The sequence below is a fragment of the Pleurodeles waltl genome, chromosome 1_1, assembly GCF_031143425.1.
Source record: "Pleurodeles waltl isolate 20211129_DDA chromosome 1_1, aPleWal1.hap1.20221129, whole genome shotgun sequence".
NCBI classification, from domain to species: domain Eukaryota; kingdom Metazoa; phylum Chordata; class Amphibia; order Caudata; family Salamandridae; genus Pleurodeles; species Pleurodeles waltl.
The window spans coordinates 794905903-794932052 of NC_090436.1; positions in this window are offsets into that span (position 1 = coordinate 794905903).

Consider the following 26150-nt stretch of genomic DNA (forward strand, 5'->3'; position numbering starts at 1 on the left):
AACTTAACAACATGCAAATAACATATAACATAAAAAGAAAATTATTAAACAATGTACATACATAAAATTACATTAAATATTGTATTAAATATTTATAATTAATTAATATTTAATTATTACTTAATTAAATTCCCACCCTGTACCCTTATAGACCCAACAACCGGACCTCAAATATAACTTAAAAAATATATTTATTACACAATTTAAATAATTAATTAATTATCACTTAAATAATTAAGAATTATTCAAATTTAGCTATTGATTAATTATACTTAATTAACTTTCCTCCCTGGCCCCCTTCAATCCTCACAACCCGCTATGGCATTATAAATTAATTTTGAAAATTGAATTACAATTTTTAAATACCTTAAAAGTACAAACTATATTTATTTATAAATATAAACAACTATACAAACATTATAACACATATGCAATTAAAATATGGCTAAAATACATTAAGATAATTACAAAACAATATATTTACAACTAAAATATTGAAAACAATATTAACTACACAGATATTATTGAAAACTATATTACCTACCTAAAAATCGATATTTATGTCAATGATATTTTTGCATCACACTCTAAGTGTCATGATATTTAAAACTCAACATTTCTGTGACTCGATATTTTTGATTTTACATTTTGTCCAAATACTGTCAATACATTTGTAAAAACGCATTATTTTAGAGTATTATCAAATTCCTATTTTCGTTGACAATCTAGGAAACTAGGACAAAGTGTATTACACAATGTGGGGCCCATTTGTAAAGGATACTAGGTCTCAGATATTTACACTTCTAGCAAAATAATCTCTTGCAAGAAATTATATATACATAATTGCATTGAAGATCGTTCTCCGACAAATCACAATTCATAAATATAACTTGTTGCTACTCACCTGTGACAATTACAAGCCCTTCTGATACCGTCCTTTGCAGACAGTGAACATTGTGACTGTGCTTTTGCAACCTTACAATTACGAGCCTGCGACAATGCAGAATCCTGTTTCTTGCTAGGCAATTGGGTGGAAACTTAGGTTTCCACCCGCCTACCTAGCAGGAAACCCATAATAGCTATGGTGGGGAGGTCACCGTGTAGGCAGTGGCCACCCTGTCGGGAGTTTGGCAGGCAGAGTTTTCCGTCCGCCAAACTCATAATGGGGCCGAGTGAGTCTGATTCCCAAACTGCATTTTGCAGTACACTTTGTAGTACTACAAAATGTATTACAAAATGCAAGTTTTACTTATACTTATGTGTGCAGAGTTTTCAACCCCTACTGTAGAGTCTACACACACGTAAGTTTAGGTTTTAGTGGTAAATGTGGGAGGGGGAAAGGAGAAGTGAGCAGCTAAATGGGCAGACTTACTCCTAAGAGGGAAAGGATTAGGGAGAAGTAAGAGGTGTTTATGAAGGTTGCGAGAAGGATAGGTTTAGAGAGAGACGTCACCCAACCACTTGAATAAGTCAGCTGCTTTACTCTGCGACTGGAGACATGTAACACACTTTTTTAAGTACGTTTAGAATTGGAGTAACTGATTCACAAAGGTGAATTTACACTTGATAGTAAGGTCACTACTTTCTCCAAATTCACAAATTATGTCCAGAGTTGTATGACTTAGCACTCCTATTCCTATGTGTGTGCCACTCTCCGCACCCAGAGGCTCTGCAGTTGAGGTGGAAAACTCCTCATACATAAGTATACAAAATGCTGAATTGTAAAACTCTGCATGTAGTTTGTGAATTGTGTTTTGTATTCCTTTTTGTAGTACTACAAAATGTTCTACTAAGTTCAGTTTGTAAATCAAGCCAACGTTTTGTGACTACCGAAACAGTAACTTTACTTTAAAGTGTAAACATACTCAAAAGTGTAAGTTAACTTTGTGCATTGGGCCCATTTTTCTCTATGGTTAGTAAGATCATTTAAACAATTGTTTCAGTATTGTGGTGTGGAGTGGCCAAAATATTTTCCAAAAAGTATCTTACAGCTGTTATGCCATACCTAGTACGAATGTAGGTGTGGAGTGGACAGGATTTATTAGCATGTCTGGTGCCCTTGTCACATCATTTGTTTTGTTAAGAACATCTTTTGTGTCCCTTGTAAAGGCCTTATAAAGGAAGGAAGGTGTAACTACCAGTGTGCAAGAAAAGGCCTATTTTTGTCATGATTAGCCCCCACTTAGTGGCAAATCACACAAAGGCCTTGAGTACTGGTCATCCCCAGCTTGCATCACCCCTAAGGTGTTGCATGCGAGGTAACCCCTCCATTTCATTTTCCTCCATCTTGCATGGAAGGAAAATAGCCAATTAGGTGTAGGGAAGTGGTCACCTAGTGGGTGTAGCCACCCTAAGGTAGATGACCCATTTGTCACTACTAGGTACTCCCCTAAACACCCACTTAGTACAGTACTTAGTAGGCACCCCTAGACCAGAGATTCAGATTCCAAGGACAAAAGAAGGTCAGCAACAAAGAAGACTCAAGGCTCGAGAACTGAAGTCCTGCTGCATCAAGAAGAAGGTTCCAAACCCTGCCTGCTGCACACAGGACCCCACAATCGCTGCTAAGGGGTTGCTCGGACGTCAGACAGACTCTACAAACCCTCAGAGGACATCCACTCTTCTAAACATTGCCAAGTATCTCCCTCCAGAGTTAAGGCCTCACTCTCCTGCAACAAGACTAAAAGACCAGTGAAGTCCAGTTCACTGACTGGCTGCTGATCAAGGAACCAAACACTGCAGAACAGATTTCACTCAATAGACCATTAGGATAAAACCTACCAGTGTGCCAAGTCTGGTGGCACTGTAATCTCCAGTGCCTGTACCGTGCAATAGCCTCAGGTAGTGGTCACTCCACATTAGACACCCAGAAGGACAGTCCACTCTGGACTGAAAAAGGACCAGAAGAAAGCCTCAGTCAAGGGACTTCAGAACACACCAGGACCTTCCACTAGAGTGCCCCCACTGACCTCCAAGCGACCCTCAAAGCAACCTACCTCCTGCTTTCAATAGTACCTTTGCGCACAGCTCCTGGCTCACTGACTCGCTTTGCACCTGGCCGCCCTGTGCCCTGCACCGAAGATCCATCTGTGTTCTAAGGGTCCTCCACCCATTGTGACCTCGACACTCCAAGAGGACCCGCCGGACTCACCTTGAAGTCCACCTGTGCAGTGCGTTTCCAAGTGCTCCCCGGCAGTGGCCTTGCACCAGCTCCAACAACCTTCTGCAGTTGCTCCCACCTAAACCAGGAGCTGCCCGAACTTCTCCAGGTGGTCCACAGGGCCCACCAATAACCACGATTTACAACCAAGAGGTGACATTGGTAAACAGATTGCCGGATTTAATATGCATTTTTTAAGTATTTCTCCATTGATTCACATAGTGCCTGATTACGCACAGAACTGAGACATTTTCTAAGCTTTGAAAATGTATAACTTAAAAAAGTACTTTCTCGATTTTGATGATCTTGGTCTTAAAACATTTATTAAAATCTGAAGTATTTTTGTCAATTGGCTTGAGTTCTTCTTTTGAATGTGTGGCCCTCTACTCTGGATACTACCTGACATCACAGGAAATGACTTCACAATAAGTTCCATCAATTGACTCTTATGGCCTGATTATGATATTGGCGGTCCGACCATCGGACCACCAATACGACAGTGGGGAGGCAGTTTCCAAGCTGGCAGCCTCCGCCCACCATATTACGGTGTTTCCGCCGAGCTGGCTGGTGGAAACAGTGTGACGGTATTGGCTTCAGTTCTCAGAGAGAGCTGAGGCCAATGCTACCTCATACAGCAAACTTGGAATGCACACTGTCAGACAAGGGAGGGGGACCCTACACTGCCCACGACATGGTCATTTTGGTATGGACCATGGTGAACATGGTCATGGGCAGTGCAGGGGTCCCCCTGTAGCCCCAACCCTGCCTTTCCACCAGCCTTTTCATGGCAGTGACCCCACCATGAAAAGGCTGTCAGAAAGGGAAGTCGTAATTGAAGCGTTTATGCGATGCTGGTGTGATTGAGCCTATTGAAGCCTCCGAGTGTCAAAACGAAACCGTAAGTTCAATGTTAATTTATCTGTGCTAAAAATAGAAATTCCTTCAGTCACAGAATGTTCAGAGCATTTCCAAGGTCTCTCCCAAGCTTGTAGTTTCAATCACGCGCACGCATCTCTCCAACTGTTTTTCAGTTATGCTTCACGTGCTCACAGTGCGAGCTCCCTACAAAGTACTGACTGTTCAATAACCATAAACTTGGTTATATGTTTTTTTTACTGGAAATCACAGCAGTCATGCAGGGCAACAACGATCACTTTCCTTTGTAATTTACAGTTTTACTTGAATTTGCTGCAGCACATTTCAAACTTCCACACTACTCGGAATGCGTAAACAAGCACGGCACGGTCGCTCTCCAACTTGACCCTTCGCACACATCAGCAATAAACTGGGTTCCATCAGTCAGTAGCCCAATCTTCTTTTTCTTTTCTTTCTTGTGAAATACTTGCCACAAATGCTGCGAGCACACTGTTCACTTCACCAACGTCTTCAGAAATGAGTCAGGGGTCCAATATCTTCATACAGGTTTTGCCAGTTCCAACCATAGGGTGCTTAATCTCCGCATCCCATCCTCGTCGCCACTTTTCCAAATAAGTAAAAGGCACTCCTTGGAAATATGTTGAAGCTGTTTATTAAGTCACCAAACAAGGACCCCTGACCGCAGCCTTCATCAACTGTCCTCTGTCTCCCACTCCTGGAATCCTCCCTCCGGTTACATTCTACATTCCATTGTTTGTCAGGAGCAGTACAATGAAAATAAAAGTACATAGAATAGATTGTCATTTGACATGTCACAAGATATGACAGTAATCAGCACAGCGGTGCTGCTATGGGCACCGCCGTGCTTGACCACGACTTCCTGTACCGCGGGATCTATGATCCTGGCAGTGTCAGCAGTGTTGTGGTGGTGCTACCTCCAGCATCGTAATCTGGTGGGTGGACTGCCTGGGATGCGTGGTTGGACCGCCACGATGAGTCTGGGGTTCCAAGGGATCACTGGACTTGTGACTGGGCCCTTAGTCTTTTAGCATCCTTGAAGCAACCTTGCAAGAAGCAACTTTCTTTGTGGTGATATCACTAAATCAATAAAAATATAGTAAATATCCCTAATAAAATAAATACAAAGGGTTAAAATTGGTGGGGAACCATAATGCAGTAAATCTACATTGACGGGGGAACAGGAGCTGGTCCAGCCTGCAGAATAGTGTCTGCCGTAAGCCTCAAAATATCAAATAATTCAGAACAATATATTCACAATAAATGCACAACTCCCTACATTTTAGAGATGAACTAAATAGTTTTATGTTTGACAGAGTCGTGAACTCAACCTGAATATGCAAAAGACATAATGCATCCAAAAGCTTTTTAAGTGATCTCACCATTTTGGAAAATATTGAAGCCAAACTGTACTTTATGAAAGCTACTTTTTCCAATATATTAGCTAAAAAGGAAAAGGACACAGACACAACTTTAGAAGAGACCCCGTTTAATAATAATAACAAGATGCCTCCTATCCCAAAAACATTTCTTCCTCAGCAAAAATAACGAGGGCCTCATTTACGAGGACCGTGGAACAGCAAGTGCCTTTCTGCGCCGCCAAGTGCCACGAGAAAGGGCAAAAATGCACTGTATCCACAAGATACAGCACATTTCTGTCCTCTCCCCCTGCACTGGAGCACATATTGCTACAAGCACCAACGCAGGCACCTTTGCACCATGGTGCAAGGATGCCTGCTTTGCGGGGATGATTATTTCTGTGCAGCAAGGGACACCTTCCTCCACAAAAACAATCACAAAATGTGTTTTCCACTTTCTATGTGTGCTACAAAATGCAGCACACATAGAAAGAGGAAGAAATGGGAAGAAATAAAGATATTTCTCCCCGTTGCATCATTCTTATCTCACCCGTGGGGTGGCGTATGAATCTGACGCATTCCCAGACTTGTAAATCGGAGAATGCAGCAGATCCACTTCCATGGGTGTTGGAACACCCCTTCCACAAAGTGTTATATGCAAAAGGGGCTCATATTTACAAGACCATGAAAAGCCACACGAGGTCGCTTTGCATGGCCTTGTAAATATGGGTTGGCACACTGCTCCACCAGAGTGTAACAAAAAAATGATGTTCCGGTGCCGCAGTGTGCCATAGGGCCTCATAAATGAGGCCCTGATGGGCATATTTACAGGGAACTAATGCATCGGCTCTGATGCACCAGTTTCCTTGCATCGCCTGTGCCCCCTTAACGACACCATGGTAGCACTGTATTTACAATAGAGAACACCATTGCGCACATTAGGACAATAGCGTCAGACTTTTTGAGCCTATTGTGGCGCTTTGCTGGACCAGCGCAGAAAATGTTGGTGCTAGTCCAGCAAAGCACAGGGAGGCCCATAGGCTAATGCACTAGCGTCACTTTAAAGCCTGCCCTGAGTAGGCGTTAAAAAATGAAGCTAGAATGGCGCAGTGAAATCTTGTACATTTCACTGGGCCATTTTTGGGGCCTCCATGCGGGGGAACACAGCCCTTGCATATATTGTACGTGGCGCAGGTATAATGTGACACCTGGAGTTACAAAGTGGTACAATGCATGCATTGCACCACTTTGTAAATATGGCGCAGGGTGGGGGACTGGTTAGCGCCACCTTAACGTTAAAACAAATGACGCAAAGGTGGCGCTAGTGGCTTGTAAATATGTCCCTAAGTGCGTACACATTAAACAAAAATGTGCTTTCTAGAGAAATATTTCAGAAGATGCAAACTGCATTCTTATAATACGTTCTACGGCTCTTACAGTTATTCATCCAGCGAATAGCAGACCAGGACTGTGATGCCAAAAAGTAAAATTCACTGAGATATGCTATTCTTATGCTGGACTGAAACTGAACTATGAAGAAAGAGCTGATGAACTTGGCAGATTTGTAACGAGTATGAGACAGCATTGCCAAACAAGGGTGTTTTTAAGATGACGTGTTGGTGCCAAGTATAATAGTAATGTCCTACTTAGCACATTGTACCCAGTATGACACAGCTTTGCCCTGGCATTAGACAGTGCTTCCTTGTATGATACTACTACCTACTGTGACACTGCTCTGCTCGAAACCGTGCTTGCTTGTACGATATTGCCGACTACTGTGACACAACTCTGCCCTGCAGGAGAGAGTGCCTACTGTGACACAGCTCGAGAGTGCCGCCTACTGACACAGCTCTGCCCTGCAGGAGAGAGTGCTGCCTACTGTGACACAGCTCTGCCCTGCAGGAGATAGTGCCTACTGTGACACAGCTTTGCCCTGCAGGAGAGAGTGCCTACTGTGACACAACTCTGCCCTGCAGGAGAGAGTGCCGCCTACTGACACAGCTCTGCCCTGCAGGAGAGAGTGCCGCCTACTGACTGATGACGCAGAAAAAGAGGGTCCAACATATATTCATACATATCGTGTAATCAAAACGTATAATGTAGTGTGATTTTAGTAAAGAAAATAATGTACGAGGGAAATTGTGCCCTCAGGGTAGTTCGCCATCATTGTAAACGAGCTTTATGAATCATGAAGTATTGAAAATGTAGTAATCTGTCATAATTGCAAATGTATGCCATGATTTCTTGTTTGAAACTGTTTTGCTTAGCTTAAATTTAGTAGAGGCTTTGACCTAGTTGCCTGGTCTCAAATTCTAACTGCTTGGCTTTTCCTTGAACTAATGAAACATATATTCTTGCTTGAAGTTGTATTTTTCCAGTAGAGCTGACTAATACACTTATCTCCAAGGTTTCGTACTAGGCCGGTTTCATCCCCTTTGATACAAGGTCAGTCTGCAGGTGCAGACAATGAAGGTACAGATAGTAAAATAATTGGCAACCCATGGTACAACTTGTGTTCCAAGGCTCCAAGGACAGTGTATGCATAAATGAGCGCTAGTAAAAGACAATTTTCATTGGACAATTTGAAGCCAACCTATGAACCTTACAATGGAAGACCCTGCAGAATTTGGAATGTTCCTTACTTAAACCCACTGGACAAAGAGAAGTCAGCCATTTTCCTCGATGCCAGTTTGAAGCCAGATGCCAGACTCCATTTTGGACGACACCCTGATGCCCTTTTCTCTATCTGAGAGAAAGAGACTTTAAGAATTCTCACCCTAGAGACTTTAACTTTTATTTGCCCCGTCTTGCCCATGAAGTAACTTTGCCCCATTCTCCTTGCCGCTGCAAGGAAGCTTGCCCTTAACTTTGCCCCTTTAAAACTTGCCCCTTGCTGATCGAACCGGTACCTGAAGGACGAAGACTTTTCTTGAATGCTGATTGTATTTGGTAAATATGAAAGGATAAATGTATTATGCATTGTGTTTTTCCTTTTAGGTACCAACTGCTATTTTGATAGGGTCCTAGCTAGAAGTTTTCCAAATTTGTGTTGACTAAATTCGTTTTGCATGAAGCCCCACATGCCAATGCTAATTAGAGGTTAGTCGAGGTATTTATTCGATGTACCATGCTAAATTGAAATCTTGTTATGCTGACCAATGTATGAAATTAGTCAAATACAGTTAGTCATATTAGTGATTTGCATTGCCATAACTGAGTGTATCATTATCCAGATTTTGCGTAGATTGCGTTTCTTCCGCCGTTATGGACAGCCAGTAATGTTCATATACATATATCATTTGGTTTTGAGACTTATATACATCGTGTTAGCTTTGTTAATATAGGGAAATAAATTCACTAACTTTTAATAAACTGGTGTGGTTATTCATGACTGAAAGGTCATGGTGCGCCGAAATACCAACTGTTATTGATTTCTGATGTGCTATATTGATCTATTAATTGAGTATTGATTACCGATTGCAATAGTTATTGATTACTGATCTGAGTGACTCGACTATTTTAGGATGAGGAGAGCCCGACTTGGTTAAAAGATTCACCGACCTCCAACGTGTCCAGGTACAGGTAATTTACAAGGGCTGGACGCGTTATCAGTAGATGGTAGCAGAGATTGATGGTTTAGCCCTTTGGGACCCCATCCGAACAATAGACAGAGTCAAGTTAGAATTTTCTTTGATAAAACAAGTTGGAGGGATGATGATGCCCTAAGTCCCCAATGACTTTCCCGGAATCTCGGAGCTTGCGAATGAGGAACATGGAGTTATGAGAATGGTCTTGGCGTTTCTAGTGACGGTATGAGTGAAGTTAGGGTTTTGCGCTTTCACAGCTTATTGCCGCAGACTAATTGAGAAGTTTGTGAGGATTTAGGGGGTTAAAAGATATTAGAGGAGTGTTACTCCAAAAGTGTGAGAGTAGGGAAGTCGTCGAACTTCACATGTGTGTAGCGCTTTGAGCAGAAAAATTGTCCACGTGGTTGTTGATGTTGAGACGGGCCCTGCGAGGTCAAGAGACTCCGGATTATGTTGAAAAGTGTATGTGACACTTGTTTGATGTTGTGATCTGGTCAGGTTTAATAGGTTGATCAGGCGTGGTCAACAAGTCGGTATGAATGTTGCGGAGTGAAAGAAAACTTTGACTTTGAGATTTGACGAATTCTAAAGTGCACTAGAATAGTTCATTGATCAGTTGAGAGTAAAGTTTGCGGGTCAAATTTTGCTTGCGAAAGTGGGAAACCGAGAAAGATGGAATAACTGCAGAGGCTAGTGAAAAATCCCTAAGGTTTCTGAAGCGATTGTATTACCTTTCCTGTAGTAAACCGACAGATCTGTTTTATTCTTTTGGTTAAGTGCTCGCGTTATATTGCAGAAATTAGTTTATGAGTGAAGCCGAATGAAAAGAGGACAAGCCGCGGGACTTTGTCAGCCGCAGTGTGTGAGTGTGACGTCACTAGGAGCCGCGCTGGGATAGGTCGGTTGGTGAGAAGGGTCGCGCGCGGATTGGACGCAGTCCGTGAAGCGCAATTGGAAGGGGAAAGGCAAGCGAAGAGTATTCCGGGAATTAAAGTCACTTATTGATTACATATTTTAGAAAAACAAAAGACGGAAAGATGACATTTTTCAAAGCATTTAAGAGTGCCATGAGGGGAGATGTTTATATTAAAGCAAATGTAGGAGAAGAAACACCGCCTGAGGGTACACCAGCTTACATTGTCATTGAAGAAAAGGGTGTAGCACCATGTCTTTGGTTAAAACAATGGTGCAAATTAACAGAGAAACATGGAAGTGTAGCGTTCTCTATCCACGGGTCGTTTAATCTAAGAGTTTTAGAAAATCTGAGATTTGCGCTATACGACATGAAAGTACCTCCAAGACCAGCACAGTTTGAGGCACTAGCAATTTGGGAGCTAATAGCTAGAAACCAACAACAAAAGACATTTGAGACAAGAATAAGAAAAGTAGAAAAGACACTAGCGGATGCTAGATGGGACAGCACACAAAAGGTTTGGAGATCAGATGTATTGCAGGGGATTAAATTGTTTCCAGCGATTACTGATGAAGCGGAGACGGAAGGAAGGAAAGCCACACATAAGACAAACAGGAGTCAGTCCAGAGATAGAGAGAACAATAGAAACTCAAAAAGGGGAGACGAGTCAGATGATGAGGAGTTCATTATACAATTGCTGAATGATCGCCCGCCACCATATGTAGAAAGCGAAAAAGGCTCAAGCATTAGTACTGCCCCTCCAGAAGCAATACAGGATAATGTAACACCAAATTTGAGAATATCTCAGAGGCCGAGCAGTTCCGATATGCCTTTCTCACCACAAATACCACAGGTTCGGAGAATATACCCAGACGTGCCTACGTTGAGACCTGCTGATAATTATCAGCCACAGGTTCAAAGGCACTGCTGTGAAGAGCATAACATGGGAACGACTTCTGATTCAACGGCGCAGGGAGCACAGAGTTATCAAAGACCAACATTGATTCAAGCTGAATCAACACAGTTCTCGATGCCTCAAAAGCAGACACAAGAAGTGCGAGTAATAGAAAGCCAGTTAGGTATGCCAGCAATGATGAACCACAATGTGGGGATTAACATGCCACAGAATTCGGGGAACAGACAGAATCCAGACGCGATATCTCTGCCTATCACTGTAGGTCCACCAGTACCACTGTACATACAGGCAAGTTCAAGCACAAGCGACCAAGGGTTAATGATACAGAATGGGACAGGGAGAAGATGCATAGAAACCACTCCAGAGACAACTCCGATAGCGGCACTGCCAAATGGATCTGGGTCCTTGTCGGAATTCAGTCCAATTCCAATTTGTGCTCCGTCAACCGTGGCAAGGTCACATCCACCACTATTAGTACCATTAACCTCAGAGACTGAAACATTACAGAAACCATCAGAAGCAGTTGATGTAACTGCTACACTGATGGGACTGAACGCGCAACAGTTAACACAATGGTTCAACAGCCTGAACTCCCCACAGAGTACATCCAGCAGGAAGGGAGAAGAATACCTGAATAAAATAAGGTTGGGTATGGAGGCAGATGAACTGGTAGAGGTAACAATGGGTTTGAACAGATTAGAATCATACACAGAGGAAGAACTAAGATACATGTGCCCTAGAATTACAAGAGAAGTAAGCAGCATACATAAGAAGTTACAAGAAATTGCAGACAGAAACGAGATCGATATAAGTAAGACTAAACACCTGAGCAGAAGTTACAGGTTAGACTTTGAGACAAAAGATTTTGAACACATGAGATCCGCAGGGATGAAAACACACCTTAAAGTGATACTGCAGAGTGCACAGGTCTGGAGATGTTTAGACAAGTGGGAAAGCAGGTGGGTTAAGAAAAAGGACAAAAAGAAAGAAAATACTCCAGAGCGGAATGAGAAAAAACAACAGAATGACGATCTGATAACTATGTTACCAATGAGAGAGACAGCAGGGGGAAAACTTGTACATGTAAGATGGCAGAGGTGCGATATTCAATCCTTTACGGATGACTTTCCCAAATTGAGAGAGAAGCCGATTGAGTGGTATCAACAAATAGATAGATTTGTGAAACTCGCGAAATGTCTCTGGGAAGACCTGAATACTTTATTTGAAATCGTGGTTCCGGCAGATTTGTGGGAAGATTGTAAAAGGGCTGTAGGCTGGCCGACGAGTGAACCAGAGAGAGATAGGGACACAGGTGCGCCATCACCTACGGTGATGAGTTTGTACCACAAGGTGATCGAGCACTTGAAAACCAAGGTTGCGTCGAAAAATTTGGATTGGCAAAGGATTGACAGGACCGCCCAAGAGGTTAAAGAGTCTATACATGCGTATTATGAGAGGTTGTTGAAAGCGTTTAAGAATTACAGTGGCACGGAAACGATTGAGGCAAAGGACATGCTCCATTTTGTGTTCAGGTTTGTTGAAGGGTTGAGACCCGAAATCAGCCAGATGATTAAAACGCATTTGATTTGTTGGCAGTCGAAGTCGATCGATGAAGTGTTGAATTATGCGAAATACTGCAGTGATGAGATTGAGACCAAGCAGAAAAGATTTAAGGAAAAGGTGATGGTGATGCAGCTTAGAGCAGCTCAGACAGGTTTGCAAGGTTTACAAGGTTTCCAACAACAGATGCCGCAGCAACAGCAACAGGGAAACACTATGTTTCAGCCGCAGATGAGAGGCAGAGGCCGAGGAGGTTTTGTGAATAATGGTCCTGATTTGAATACCGTTATGATTCCAAATGGTATACAGGCAATGAAGAAGGTGATGCCATGTCACACGTGCGGAATTGTCGGGCATTGGAAACGGGAGTGCCCAATGATGGTGCAGGAAGGTGTAGGTCAGCAAAACAATGATGTCAATACATTCCAGACTATGAGAGGACCGAAACTGAGAGGTCCAAACCCAAATTTCCAAAACAATATAAACCAGCTGCAGGGTTTACAACCCATGCAACCGCAACAGGTGCAAATGCCCCGTGTGCAAATGGCACAATTGCAGCCAATGCAACAGCAGTTTCCTATGGTACCTAATCAGCAAATGCAAATACCCTTAGCACCAATGAATCAGCAGCAAGCAATGATTCCTCAACAGGTCACGGGTCAGGGAATGAGTCAAAATGACACAGTACACCAATTCCCACTACACAGCGAGAATGGAATAAACGATGTATGGGAGAGTGAAAGTTCAGATGAGGAGGGAAATTGTGTGCTTGCAGCATCCTTGGAAGTTGATCAAAAGGGTCCGTATGTGGAGGGAAGAGTTATGGGTCATTGCATTTCATTCTTGGTTGACACAGGAGCTACACGTTCCACTGTCAGGAGCATTGAAGTACCGAATTTGCCACTTTCAGGGAGAACAGTTCAAGTAGTGGGAGTAGCAAACAGGTACCTGACGAACCCAATCACAGATCCAGTTCAAGTCAGAATTGGTAACTACCAAGGGTCAAATAAATTTGTGGTATGTGATTCAAGCCCGATATCACTGTTAGGGAGAGACCTATTGTGCAAATTGGGATGTTCGATTATGTGTTCAAACGATGGAATTAAAATTCAGACAAGCAGTGATGGGGAAGAAGAGGACAGTGTAGGAGGGGATGAGGAGGAGACTGTCGATGAAGAGTATCCCCTGATTACCCTTTATCCGATGATCACTGAAGCAGATATTCCTGCTGAGTTACAGGAAACAGTCGGAAAAGAAGTGTGGGATATGACAGGAAAAGAGGTGGGATTGGTGAAAGGAGTGGAACCAGTGAAAGCGACTGTAAAACCCAATGTAACCTTTCCCCAGACCCCACAGTACCATATGGCACAAGACACCCTCATGAAAGTCGCCCAACTCATTGATGAGTTTGTAAAACAGGGAGTACTGAAAGAGGTGTTAAGCAGTCCATGTAATTCACCAATCATGGGACTAATAAAACCGAGTGGAAAGGTCCGAATTGTTCAGGATTTGAGGAAAATAAATGACATAATAATCAAATGTTGTCCCGTAGTACAGGAATCCAGCTGTGATAATGTTTCAAGTTCCCTGTGATGCTGAGTGGTTCTCAGTTATCGACTTATCACAAGCATTCTTTTCTGTGCCACTACATGAGGACAGCCAGTTTCTCTTTTGTTTCAAATTCTTAGACAGAGTTTACAGTTGGTGTCAAATTCCTCAAGGGTTTTCGGAGGCAACGTCAATTTTCAATCAGATTCTAAAGAAAGATTTGGAAGCGTTGGAGTTGCCATTCGAGTCAACCCTAGTACAGTACATTGACGATTTACTGATTGCAATCAAGACAGAAAGTGACTGCACAGCCGACACCATTGCCCTATTGAACCATTTGGGAAGGAATGGACACAAGGTGTCTCCTTCAAAATTACAGTTCTGCCAGAAGAAAGTGAAATATTTGGGTCACCAAATAGAGAAAGGGTCACGAAGAATTATGAAGGAAAGGATAACAAGTGTACTTCAAATGAGTCCCCCAAAGACGAGGAGGGAGGTGAGAAAGTTTTTGGGAATGGTGAGCTACTGTCGCCAATGGATCCCCAATTTCTCAACCCTAGCAAAATCTTTACTGAAACTGACCCAGAAGGATGCGCTAGATGAAATAGAGCTGAAAGGAGATGAGATGGATGCTTTTATTGAATTGAAAGAGTGCATGTGCAGGGCTCCAGCTTTAGGTATGCCTGATTACACAAAGCCTTTCACATTGTTTTGTCATGAACGTGATGCGTGTTCCTTGTCTGTCTTGACCCAAGCCCATGGCGGCGTAAACAGACCAGTAGCATATTTTTCAGCTACTTTGGATCCGGTCGCAGCAGCACTGCCAGGGTGCTTGTGTGCCGTAGCCACAGTTGGTATCAGCCTCACTCAGAGTGAAGGAATAGTGATGGGACACCCTTTAACAGTCATGGTCCCTCACTCAGTCGAGATACTTTTGACACGTTCCCGAACACAACACATGACTGGTGCTAGACTCACAAGGTATGAAACAATTATTCTGGGATCACCTAATGTGCAGCTGAAAAGGTGCACTACGTTGAACCCAGCAACCTTGTTTCCCAGTGAAAATGCAGAAATTGAGAACGCTGAAGACATTGAGCACAACTGTCTTCAGGTGACTGAATTTTGCACCAAACCAAGACCTGATATCAAAGATACCCGATTGGAAGAAAATGATCAAGTCATTTTTGTTGATGGTTCATGTTTGAGAGATGCCCTGGGAATATTAAAAGCAGGATATGCTGTATGCACGGTAACAGGTGTTCTGGAAGCATCTTGGCTTCAAGGAGTTTATTCTGCACAAGTAGCAGAATTGGTAGCCCTTACTAGAGCTTGCCAACTCTCTGCATTGATGAAAGTCACCATCTACCCTGACAGTCAGTACGGATTTGGAATAGTGCATGACTTTGGACAATTGTGGTCACAGAGAGGCTTCATGACCTCTTCAGGATCACCAGTGAAAAATGGTGAAAGAATAAGAGAATTGTTACATGCCATTCAATTGCCAGGGGAAGTAGCAGTGGTAAAATGCAGTGCACACTCGAAGGGACAAGACTATGTTTCTCTGGGAAATGGATATGCGGATCAAGTCGCAAGGTTTTGCGCATTGAACTGTATATTGCTCAGGGATGAATGGAATTTGATAAATGAACCAGAACTCGAACCAAGCGAAATCTTTGCTCTAAAGGTTGTAGATACAATGGACGAATTGAAATCCTTACAGAATGATGTCAGTGAGGATGAGAAACTCTCATGGACCAAATCACAATGTGTAAAGAGACTAGATGAATTATGGGTTTCAAGTGAAGGGAAATTTGTTCTACCAAACAGCCTTTTGACACAGATATCCAGATTTTAACATGGACAAGCTCATCTTGGGAGGGATGACATGATTAGATTGTTTAAAACTGATTGGTTTAACCCCAAATTCCGTCAAGTTGCTGAAGCAGTTTGCCATTGTTGCGTCATTTGTCAACAAATGAACGCAGGGAAGGGAACCGTAGTAAATTTGAGCCACATTGGAAGAGCAGGGGGTCCCTTCAGCAGGATGCAAATGGACTTTATTGAGATGCCTGTGCATGGAGGCTTGAAGTATTTGTTGGTGGTTGTGTACATTTTTAGTCACTGGATTGAAGCATACCCTACACGCAGAAATGACAGTCTCACAGTTGCAAAACTACTCTTGAGAGAGTTAATACCACGTTTCGGATTTCCGATCTCCTTAGAATCAGATAGGGGAAGTCACTTCAATAACGAAGTAATAAAATTACTTTGTGCAGCGCTGAACATTGAGAAAAAGTTGCATTGTAGCTACCGCCCTGAAGCCTCAGGTCTAGTGGAGCAAATGAATGGCACATTGAAATCAAGGATGGCGAAAATATGTGCATCAACAAACTTAAAATGGCCTGACGCATTGCCCTTGGTGCTAATGTCAATGAGAAACACCCCTGACAGAAAGACTGGATTGTCCCCGCACAAGATCCTCATGGGCAGAGCTATGAGACTTCCAGCAGTTCCTGCAAATGCTCTTTTGAATATTACAGATGATATGGTGTTAGACTACTGCAAAGGTCTAGCTGATGTGGTCCGCTCTTTCTCTCACCAGGTGGAAGCAACCACCTTGCCACCGATCCAAGGTCCAGGACATGCCCTGAAAGCAGGTGACTGGGTTGTGATAAAGAAGCACGTGAGGAAGTCGTATTTGGAACCCCGTTGGAAAGGACCTTTTCAAGTGATTCTGACGACTACCACCGCTGTGAAGTGTGCGGGAGTTCCCAACTGGATTCACGCCAGTCACACAAAGAGGGTATTGTGTCCCACAGATGAAGAAGTTGAAGCGCTGAAATCACCAGTGTCTGATAACAAAGTGCCAAGCGCCGAGACAGAGCGAAAGGGAACTAGAAGCGAACAGGCAGAAACAGAGGAGGGAGAAATAATCTCTGAGGACGAAGCAACTGATTCATTTGGGGAAGACCAAGAAGGAGCCTCAGAGAGTGACGAAGGCCCGGAAGGTGACAAAGAGCCTGAAACAGCTGAAAGTGACAAAGAGCATGAAGAAAGTAACGGTGACAAAGGGCTCGAAATAGGTGAAGAAGCAGGAGAGCCTGATCAGAGGAGGGCTTTCCCAGAAGCAGACGATACAGGAAAAGAAAAGGAAAACCTGATTGACTCCCCAGAAGGAGGGGACAAGGCAGAACAGAACGAAACTGCTCAAACTCCTTCAGAAGAGATTGCAGGTCCATCAAGTGGACACAGTGCAAAAAGAAGACCAAGCATATCGCCAGTAAAATTAAGAATTAGAGAAACGTTGAACGACAGTGAAGGGCCAAGAGTGAAAGAGAAAAGAAAGGAAGTGTCTGACGCAATAGCAGCACCAAGCGAAGAGAAAGACTTGGCCAAGGAAGAAAGTAACAGCGAGAAAGAATCAAAGAGAGATGCAAAATTGAAAAGAAAAAGGATACCGAGCAAAAGATATTCTGGTCCGGAGTGGGCATACTTAGCCAATAACGATTCGTCAGACGAATTCGTATCCCTCAGTCTCGAGAACGAAGAGGCAGAACTTCATTTTGGCACATGAGAAATAAAACTTCATGAACTTTACCGATTAAAGGCTTTGATCACCTGATTGACTTTTCAACCGGCTAAGACATTGCTAACTTGATTGACTTTGAAACCGATCTTGAGACAACGCTGCTAACCGATAAGAGACTAAGGGGGTGATTCCAACCCTGGTGGTCGGTGATAAAGCGGCGGCCAACCCGCCAACAGGCAGGTGGTCAAAAAAATTGAATTCTGACCCTGGCGGGAACCGTCAACACAGCCCGCCACTTTAACACTCCGACCGCCACGGCGGGACAGACAAACAGCGCGGCGGTCACCGCCAACAGGCAGGCAGCAGACAATGTACCGCCCACACTATCACAACTCACCAATCTGCCACCTTTTCCGTGGCGGGAGCCCCGCCGATAAAAACATGGCGGAAACAGACTACGAACGGGAAAACGCTCACCTCTATACACTCCACGAGGACGGAGGACAGCATGGAACCCGAATTAAACATCCTACCAGCTATTGTCTACCTGCTCATCTACCACGAGTACGAACTCCGGCACAGAAGACAACGGTGAGTACTGCACCTACGACACAGGGGAGGGGGGAGGACGAAAGGTTACGGGCACACACATACGCCCCCCCCCCCCAACTATCAACATACCAATGCAGAGCAACAACTGAGTGACACTCCCCAAAGCCCCCTGAAAAATGCAAAGACATAATAAAAATGTTAATTTAAATTTATGTATAAATTAGGTTCATTGAAGTCATGGAGAATTATCGATATGAAATATCAAAGCAAAAATAATGAACAGTGCGAAAGCTATGTACATAGTCAATAAGTCCTGCTCAGTTTGTCAAATATCCACAGTCCGTGGGCCAATGTCTACCAAACACATGGGAAAAGCCCACACAGGAGACCTGAGTCCGTTGGAGAGAACACTGCTGGGGCATCAGATGACAAAACTACAGGCACCTCAGGGGGAAGGGAAGGGTGGGCACCTCAGCCACATGAGTCCACGACACCAGAACCACGAAGGGGCCACCATGCCCACTGTGCCATCCTGGGGAGTGCAAAGCCACAGTCTCTCAAGTCTCTACAGTGGGTGGTTTGCCCACTGTGCCATCCTGGGGAGTGCAAAGCCACAGTCCATCAGGTGGATTACAGACTCCACTGGTCATGGAGGAGGCAGGGTGCCCAGAGTGCAGCGTGAACACTAGCTCGACACAGAACCGGCACTGTCAATGGGCCAGCGGAGCATGACAGGAAGGGCCCAGCGGAGCGGTGCTTGACAGGAAGGGCCCAGCGGAGCGGTGCTTGAGACGGCGGGGCCCAGCGGAGCGGTGCTTGACAGGAAGGGCCCAGCGGAGCGGTGCTTGAGACGGCGGGGCCCAGCGGAGCGGTGCTTGACAGGAAGGGCCCAGCAGAGCGGTGCTTGAGACGGCGGGGCCCAGCGGAGCGGTGCTTGACAGGAAGGGCCCAGCGGAGCGGAGCGGTGCTTGACAGGAAGGGCCCAGCGGAGCGGTGCTTGACAGGAAGGGCCCAGCGGAGCGGTGCTTGAGACGGCGGGGCCCAGCGGAGCGGTGCTTGACAGGAAGGGCCCAGCGGAGCGGTGCTTGAGACGGCGGGGCCCAGCGGAGCGGTGCTTGACAGGAAGGGCCCAGCGGAGCGGTGCTTGAGACGGCGGGCCCAGCAGAGCGGTGCTTGACAGGAAGGGCCCAGCGGCGCGGTGCTTGACAGGAAGGGCCCAGCGGAGCGGTGCTTGAGACGGCGGGGCCCTGTTCAGCGGTGCCTTTCTTCACGGCGGGGCCCTGTTCAGCGGTGCCTTTCTTCACGGCGGGGCCCTGTTCAGCAGTGCCTGTCTTGTCTATCAAGGGAGCCAGACCTGGCCAGGACTCCCTGCTTAGTCGCCCTCCGACCGTGCAGTTGCTGGACCCTCCTGTGACGGAGTCCTGGGCCCGTGGGTGTCCTCCGTCACACCCGGGATGGGGCTTGTGGGGCCCTCCTGGTCTGCACCCCTGCTGGCTGACTTCTCCACCCTGCTGCCCTTGCCCTCCTTCGATGAGGCTCTCTGTCCCTTGCCTCCCTTTGATGTTGTGGCAGGTGACGGGCCACGACTTTGCTCCTTGGGGGCAGCCGTGTCAGCCTTCTCGCGGCGGCCCTTGGTTTTACGGGTTCTCTTTCCAGGGGGGGGGGGCTGGCTGTCCCCTTGCTGCTGGCCGATGTATCTGTGCTGGGAAAGGGTGGACTCCAAAACCCGTGCACAATGGTCAGACTTGATGCAGGACTGGTGGTGGCTGAGGTGCTCTTCGGACTCTTACCAGATGGAGGGGGTGGGTCAGGTGGTGCAAAGAGGTTAACTTTGGAGAGGAAAAGTTTTTTAGGAGCAATGGGAAGGGTAGGTGCAGTGGGTATGGGAGTGGAGGAAGAGGATGTGGTTGTAGGAGAGTCAGGTGTCCTGTCTTTGGGTGCAGGTGCTTGTGACGCAGGCTGTCGTGAGGTGGTTGGCTGTTGGGTGGGTGGCTGCCTGCGTTTGTGTGTTTTGGAAGAGGGGGTGACAGACACAGTGGGAGAGGACACAGGGGACGTGTAAATGGCAGTGGGGGTGGTGACTGCACGTGTGCGGACTGTACTGGAGGGTGTGGTGGTGATGGAAGTACTGGCTGATGGTGGTGTGCATGCAGGTGTGAGTGGAGACGTCACAGGGAGGGAGGAGGGAGACGAGGAGGAGGGGGACACAGAGGTGGTAGTGACTGTTGCCATGTCTGCATCTGGATGTTGCTTGGGTGAATGCTTGTGGGATCTGTGGTGCTTATATCGGGATGAGCTGCCCTTGGGTGCTGAGGTGTGTGCAGGCTGGTCTGATGGTGTGGATGGGATAGGCTGAGGAACAGGAGATTGGGAGAGGGTGGAGGCGGTTAGAAGAGGGAGGCTGGAAACAGGGACAATGGTTGCCGTCAGTGCTGAGGCCAGAGCATTGAACGATCGTTGATGGGCAGCCTGACCCGAATGAATGCCCTCCAGGTATGCATTGCTCCGATGCACCTCCCTCTCTACCCCCTGGATGGCATTCAAAAGGGTAGACTGCCCAACAATGATGGTCTGTAGGAGGTCAATGACCTCCTCACTGAGGGCAGCAGGGGTAACTGGGGCAGGGCCTGAGGTGCCTGGGGCGAAGGAGATGCCCGTCTTCTTGGGCGAGCGGGCACGGAGCGAAGGCTGAGGGGCTGCTGGGAGGGCGGAGCTGGTGCGCTGGGTGGCGGCTGTACCTGTTGAGGCGGGGGGCACGGATGTTGCCGCCACCTCTAGGGAGCTCCCTTCCGAGGACGTGTCGGTGTCGCTGGTGTCACCACGGGTCCCCGTTGCAGAGCTCCCCTCGCCCTCCGTATCACTGGTGACCTCGGTGTCTGTAGCATGGCCCACCGGGGCCTTGTGAGTTGCAGCTCCCTCGTGCTCCGATGTCAATTCTCCTCCGCCTGATGATGCTAATGCACACATGCACAAGAAGATAAAGAAAAAGGGTGGGGGGAGAAATAAAGACAGGTTGAGTGCATGCATTGTCAACACCGTTGTCGGAGAGGACAGACACAGGAGCCTCCAGCACTACGCCGCGCAATCGTGGTACACTACTCAGTACTTGTGACTAGGCCTACAGGTCTATGGACAACAAATGCACACATGGGTGATGCTGGACCATGCATTGCTGTACTTGGCACCCTACAGAGGTGGGGGGCGGGGGCACAGGGCCATGCCTAAAGGAGGGGACTACACTACAGAAAGCGCCCTGGCCTAATGTCACCCACAGCCCTCCTCCCCCATCCAGACACCTCCACTGCGCGTAAAGATAGCAGAATGTGCTGGTACTCACCCCCTTGTGTCTGCTGTGATGTCCTCACGCGCCCATCCAAATCGGGGTAGGCCACCGCCAGGATCCGGGACATCAGGGGGGTCAAGGTACGACTGGCACCCCTCCTACGTTGGGAGGCCATCCCCAGCAGTGACTCGGCGGTCTTCCTGGTCCCGCGGCGGATGTCCTCCCACCTCTTTCGGCAGTGGGTGCCCCGTCTGTTGTGGACCCCCAGGGCCCGGACTTCCTTGGTGATGGCACGCCAAATGTCGACTTTCTGATGGGTGCTGACCTATTTGACATGTACAGGGTGGGAAAGGAAATTTCATCATTTTTCTGCATGTTAGATGTGATTGCCCCCCCCCTCCCCAACCTTGCCATGTGCCACATGCTCTCATCTGTCGTGCCTTGCACTCCTCATTCGCTCCCCACCCCACCATCTTACATCCACCATACACAACCCAGGCATAGCCCATTCAACGTGCACCCAGTGTACTTACCTGTTGGTCTGGAGGACCGTAGAGTAGTGCATACTGGGGCAGGACCCCATCCACAAGTTTGTCCAACTCTTCTGAAGTGAAGGCAGGGGCCCTTTCCCCAGTCGCAGCAGCCATTGTCTCTTCCAGACCGAGGTCACAGCAGCACTTGCAGTATAGGTCCTCTCCTGTGGATGATCAGGTCTTGAGTGATTAAGCAGATAGAAAATGGCGGTCACGCCCGCGGCGGTGCGTGCCGCGGCGGTGCGTACCGCGACCGCCGGCGCACATCGTCATTGGCTACTGAAACCCATAGGGTTCAATGTTAACCAATGCGCCTTCGCACTGCGGTCTTCGACCGCCTACCGCCACGGTGTGCCACGCCAGCGCGTTGACCTCACATCCCACTGTCACACTTCTCAGGTCAGGCAGCCGCCATTACACGGGCCCACATGGCTTAATTTCTACTGCGTCACACAGGCCTAGGCCTTGCCACTCATACAAGCCTTTCTATGCATAGCGATTCGTGTACTGTGCAAGCTGTGTGAATGTACCTGTGGGTTGCTTGACTCTGTACTCCATGTTTTCCTTCCTAGGCATCGTCCGCTGGGACTTGCAAGGAGAAGGATGAATCCTCCCGTGTACCGACCGCTGGTGGACCTGTCGACAATGGAAGAACGACATATTATACTTCAATACCGACTTGACCGAGCCACTATACATGAACTGTGTGCCCAGCTGGAGCCAGACCTGATGTCCCCCATCTGCCAACCCACAGGAATTCCCCCTCTGGTGCAGGTTCTGTCAGTACTCCATTTTTTGGCAAGTGGGTCTTTTCAGACAACAGTGGCCATGTCATCAGGGATGTCTCAGCCTATGTTTTCTAAGGTTTTGTCCAGAGTGTTGTCTGCCCTGATGAAATACATGCGGAGATACATTGTTTTCCCTGAGGAGGGTGATTTGGCCACTGTTAAGGGTGATTTCTATGCCCTTGGACATATCCCCACCATCATTGGTGCCATTGATGGGACCCATGTGGCTTTAGTACCCCCAAAAGACAATGAGCAGGTGTACAGAAATAGAAAAAATTACCATTCGATGAATGTCCAGGTGGTCTGTTTGGCTGACCAGTACATCTCCCATGTAAATGCCAAGTTCCCTGGGTCAGTGCATGACGCGTATGTCATGCGAAATAGCAGCATCCCTTATGTGATGGAACAGCTACAGAGACACCGTGTGTGGCTAATAGGTGACTCTGGTTACCCCAACCTGCCTTGGCTATTGACCCCAGTGAGGAATCCCCGGACCAGGGCAGAGGAACGGTACAATGAGGCCCATGGGCGAACTAGGAGGATTATAGAACGGACCTTCGGGGTCCTGAAGGCCAGGTTTAGGTGCCTGCATATGACAGGTGGATCCCTAATGTACTCACCAAAGAAGGTGTGTCATATCATCGTGGCCTGCTGTATGCTTCACAATCTTGCATTGCGACACCAGGTGCCTTTCCTGCAGGAGGATGGTCCAGATGGTGGTGTTGTAGCAGCTGTGGAGCCTGTGGAGAGTGAAGAGGAGGAAGACGACGGGGACGACACGGACAACAGGGACACAGTTATACAACAGTATTTTCAGTAGCACACAGGTAAGAATCACCCACGCCATTGTACATTTACTTCTGGCCTCCTGCATCTCTACTTTCTGTGTTTCCCCCCAGTTCCTTTTAACTGATTTTTGACTTTCCCTTCCCTTTTCAGAGCTGTATGACCCACTGCGTGACGTCTGCTTTGTTTGCCCATGGACTAATGCTTATTGACATTGGTATGTTGTCATCACAATGTAACTGAACATTATTGCACCGTTATGTGTAATACATTTGATAAGAATACAAGCAGACTCCTGATTTTTGAAGTGCAATTAGTGATTTATTTTAAGTGCTACATATAGGTCCATGATAGTAAAACGGTGATGGGTGGGGGTGGAGTAATGTCCATGGCAGAGTCCAGTTCTCAGTCTCACAGGTGCATTGTCCATATGCCTGTGGAAGGATGGAGCAGGGGCTGTTTAAGGTTTGACAGGGTGACAATGTGGGACAGTGGGATGACATCAGGGGGTATCTTATGCTGGCGGGGGTCTTGGCATCCTACTCTGTCTTCTTGTGTGATCTCAGGTTCCGCTTGCGGGGTGGTTGATCTTCAGCAGGAGGTGGGGTTCTGGTGGCCTGTCGTTGTGTGGGGGCCTCCTGTCCACTAGCGCCGGCGGAGGTGGTAGGCTGTTCGTGGTCCTGGCTAGTGACAGGGGCCCTTTGTGGTGCCGCATGGTCCCGCAATGTGGTGACTATCTGGTTGAGGGCCAGGACGATGGTCCCCATTGTGGAACCGATGTTCCTGAGTTCGTCTCTGAACCCCATGTACCGTTCCTCCTGCTGTGCCTGGATCTCCTGGAACCTGGCCAGTACCGTCACCATCGTCTCCTGGGAGTGGTGGTATGCTCCCATGATGGTGGTGAGGGCCTCTTGGAGAGTGGGTTCCCTGGGCCTGTCCCCCCCCTGTCGCACAGCAGCCCTCCCAGTTCCCCTGTTTCCCCGGGCCTCTCTCCCCTGGACGGTGTGCCCACTACCACTGCCCCCAGGTCCCTGTTGTTGTTGGGGTGGTGGGTCAGCCTGGGTGCCCTGTAGTGGCGGACACACTGCTGATTGACACGTCCTGGAGACAGAGGCATGGGCCCGCTGGGTGGGAGCTGTGCTGGTATACCCAGAGGGGGTTGGGTCAGCTGTGGCCTGTGTCTGTGTGTGGGGAACCGACTGTCCAGAGGTCCCCGATGGTCTGGGCTGGTCATCAGGTTCTAGGTCGACAGAGCTGCTGTCATCACTGGGGGCCTGTTCTGGGGGTGGGATGGACAAATCTGGACCCTCAAGGCCGATTTGTGGGTGCCCTTGTCCCCCAGTGCTGGCATTCCCTTGTGGGAGGAGTTGTGAGGGTGGTTTGTGGGGGGGGATGGGTATGTGCAGTGGTCATGCTTAGGTGATGTGTGTCCATGGTTTGTGTTGGCATTCAGGGATTGGTGTTGGGTTGGGTGGGTTGTGCTGGTGAGACATTGGCAGGGAGGATGTGTGCTGGGGGGTTGGGGGTGAGGGTGGGGGGTGTGGGTTGGCATGCTGGTGGTTGGGGGGGGTGAAGTAGTTGAGATTAAACTTACCAGAGTCCATTCCTCCGGCTACTCCAGCGAGGCCCTCAGGATGCAGGATGTTCAAGACCTCTTGCTACCATGCTGTGAATTCGGGTGGAGTGGGTGGAGGTCCGCTGCCAGTCTTCTGCACAGTGATGTTGTGTCTTGACACCATCGACCGCACCTTCCCCCGTAGGTCGTTCCAGCGCTTTCGGATGTCTTCCCTATTTCTGGGATGCTGTCCCACAGCGTTGAACCTGTCGACGATCCTTTGCCATAGCTCCGCCTTCCTGGCTATTGTGGTGTGCTGCACCTGTGTGCCGAAGAGCTGGGGCTCTACCCTAATTATTTCCTCCACCTTGACCCTGAGTTCTTGGTCCGAGAACCTGGGGTGTCTTTGGGGTGCCATGGGGTGGTGTGGATGAGGTGTGGGGTGCTGTTTGTGGTGATGTGAGTGGTGGTGTGTGGTGATGTGTGCGTAGATGTGGTGTGGGTGATGATGTTGGGTTCCTGTGTGTGTTGTGGTTTGCGTTACCTGTGCTCTCTCTCTGTGTATTGCGCCTTGTCTCTGAATTTCGATTTGTGGGGGTTTGTGGGTGATGTGGGTGTGTGTTTTATATGGTGATGGGTGTGTGGGAGTGTTGTGTGTATGTGTATCAGGTGTGTGTATTTGGAATTGTCCAATGTGGCTGTGTTTTGTATGGGTGTGTGTATTTTGAGCGCGGCGGTGTGTACCGCCAATGGAATACCGCGGTTGAAAGACCGCCGCGTGGATTCGTGGGTCGTAATGGCATGGGCGTGTTTGTGTTGGCGTGACGGTGGAGGTTTGGTCATCTCCAGTTTATCGCTGACCGCTGATGAGGCGGCCTTCCGTGGATGTCGGGTTTTTGGCGGGTTGGCAGTTGTGGGTCAGAATGACCGTGGCGGTTTACTGCGGCCGCAGCGGTATAATGGCGGTCTTCTGACCGGCGGTCAGATCCTTTTACCGCCGAGGTCAGAATGACCCCCTAAGCTGCTAAAGAAAACTGTGTGAACATTGAACTCGTTCAGCTTTGTAAATATCTGCAAATCCGTTTTGATAAAGTGTCTTCAACTTTCTGATTCTATACAGATCATGACTAGCTTCACTACACAGGGGCGTAAAATGAAGTGTTGTAAATACATGTGTATAGGTTT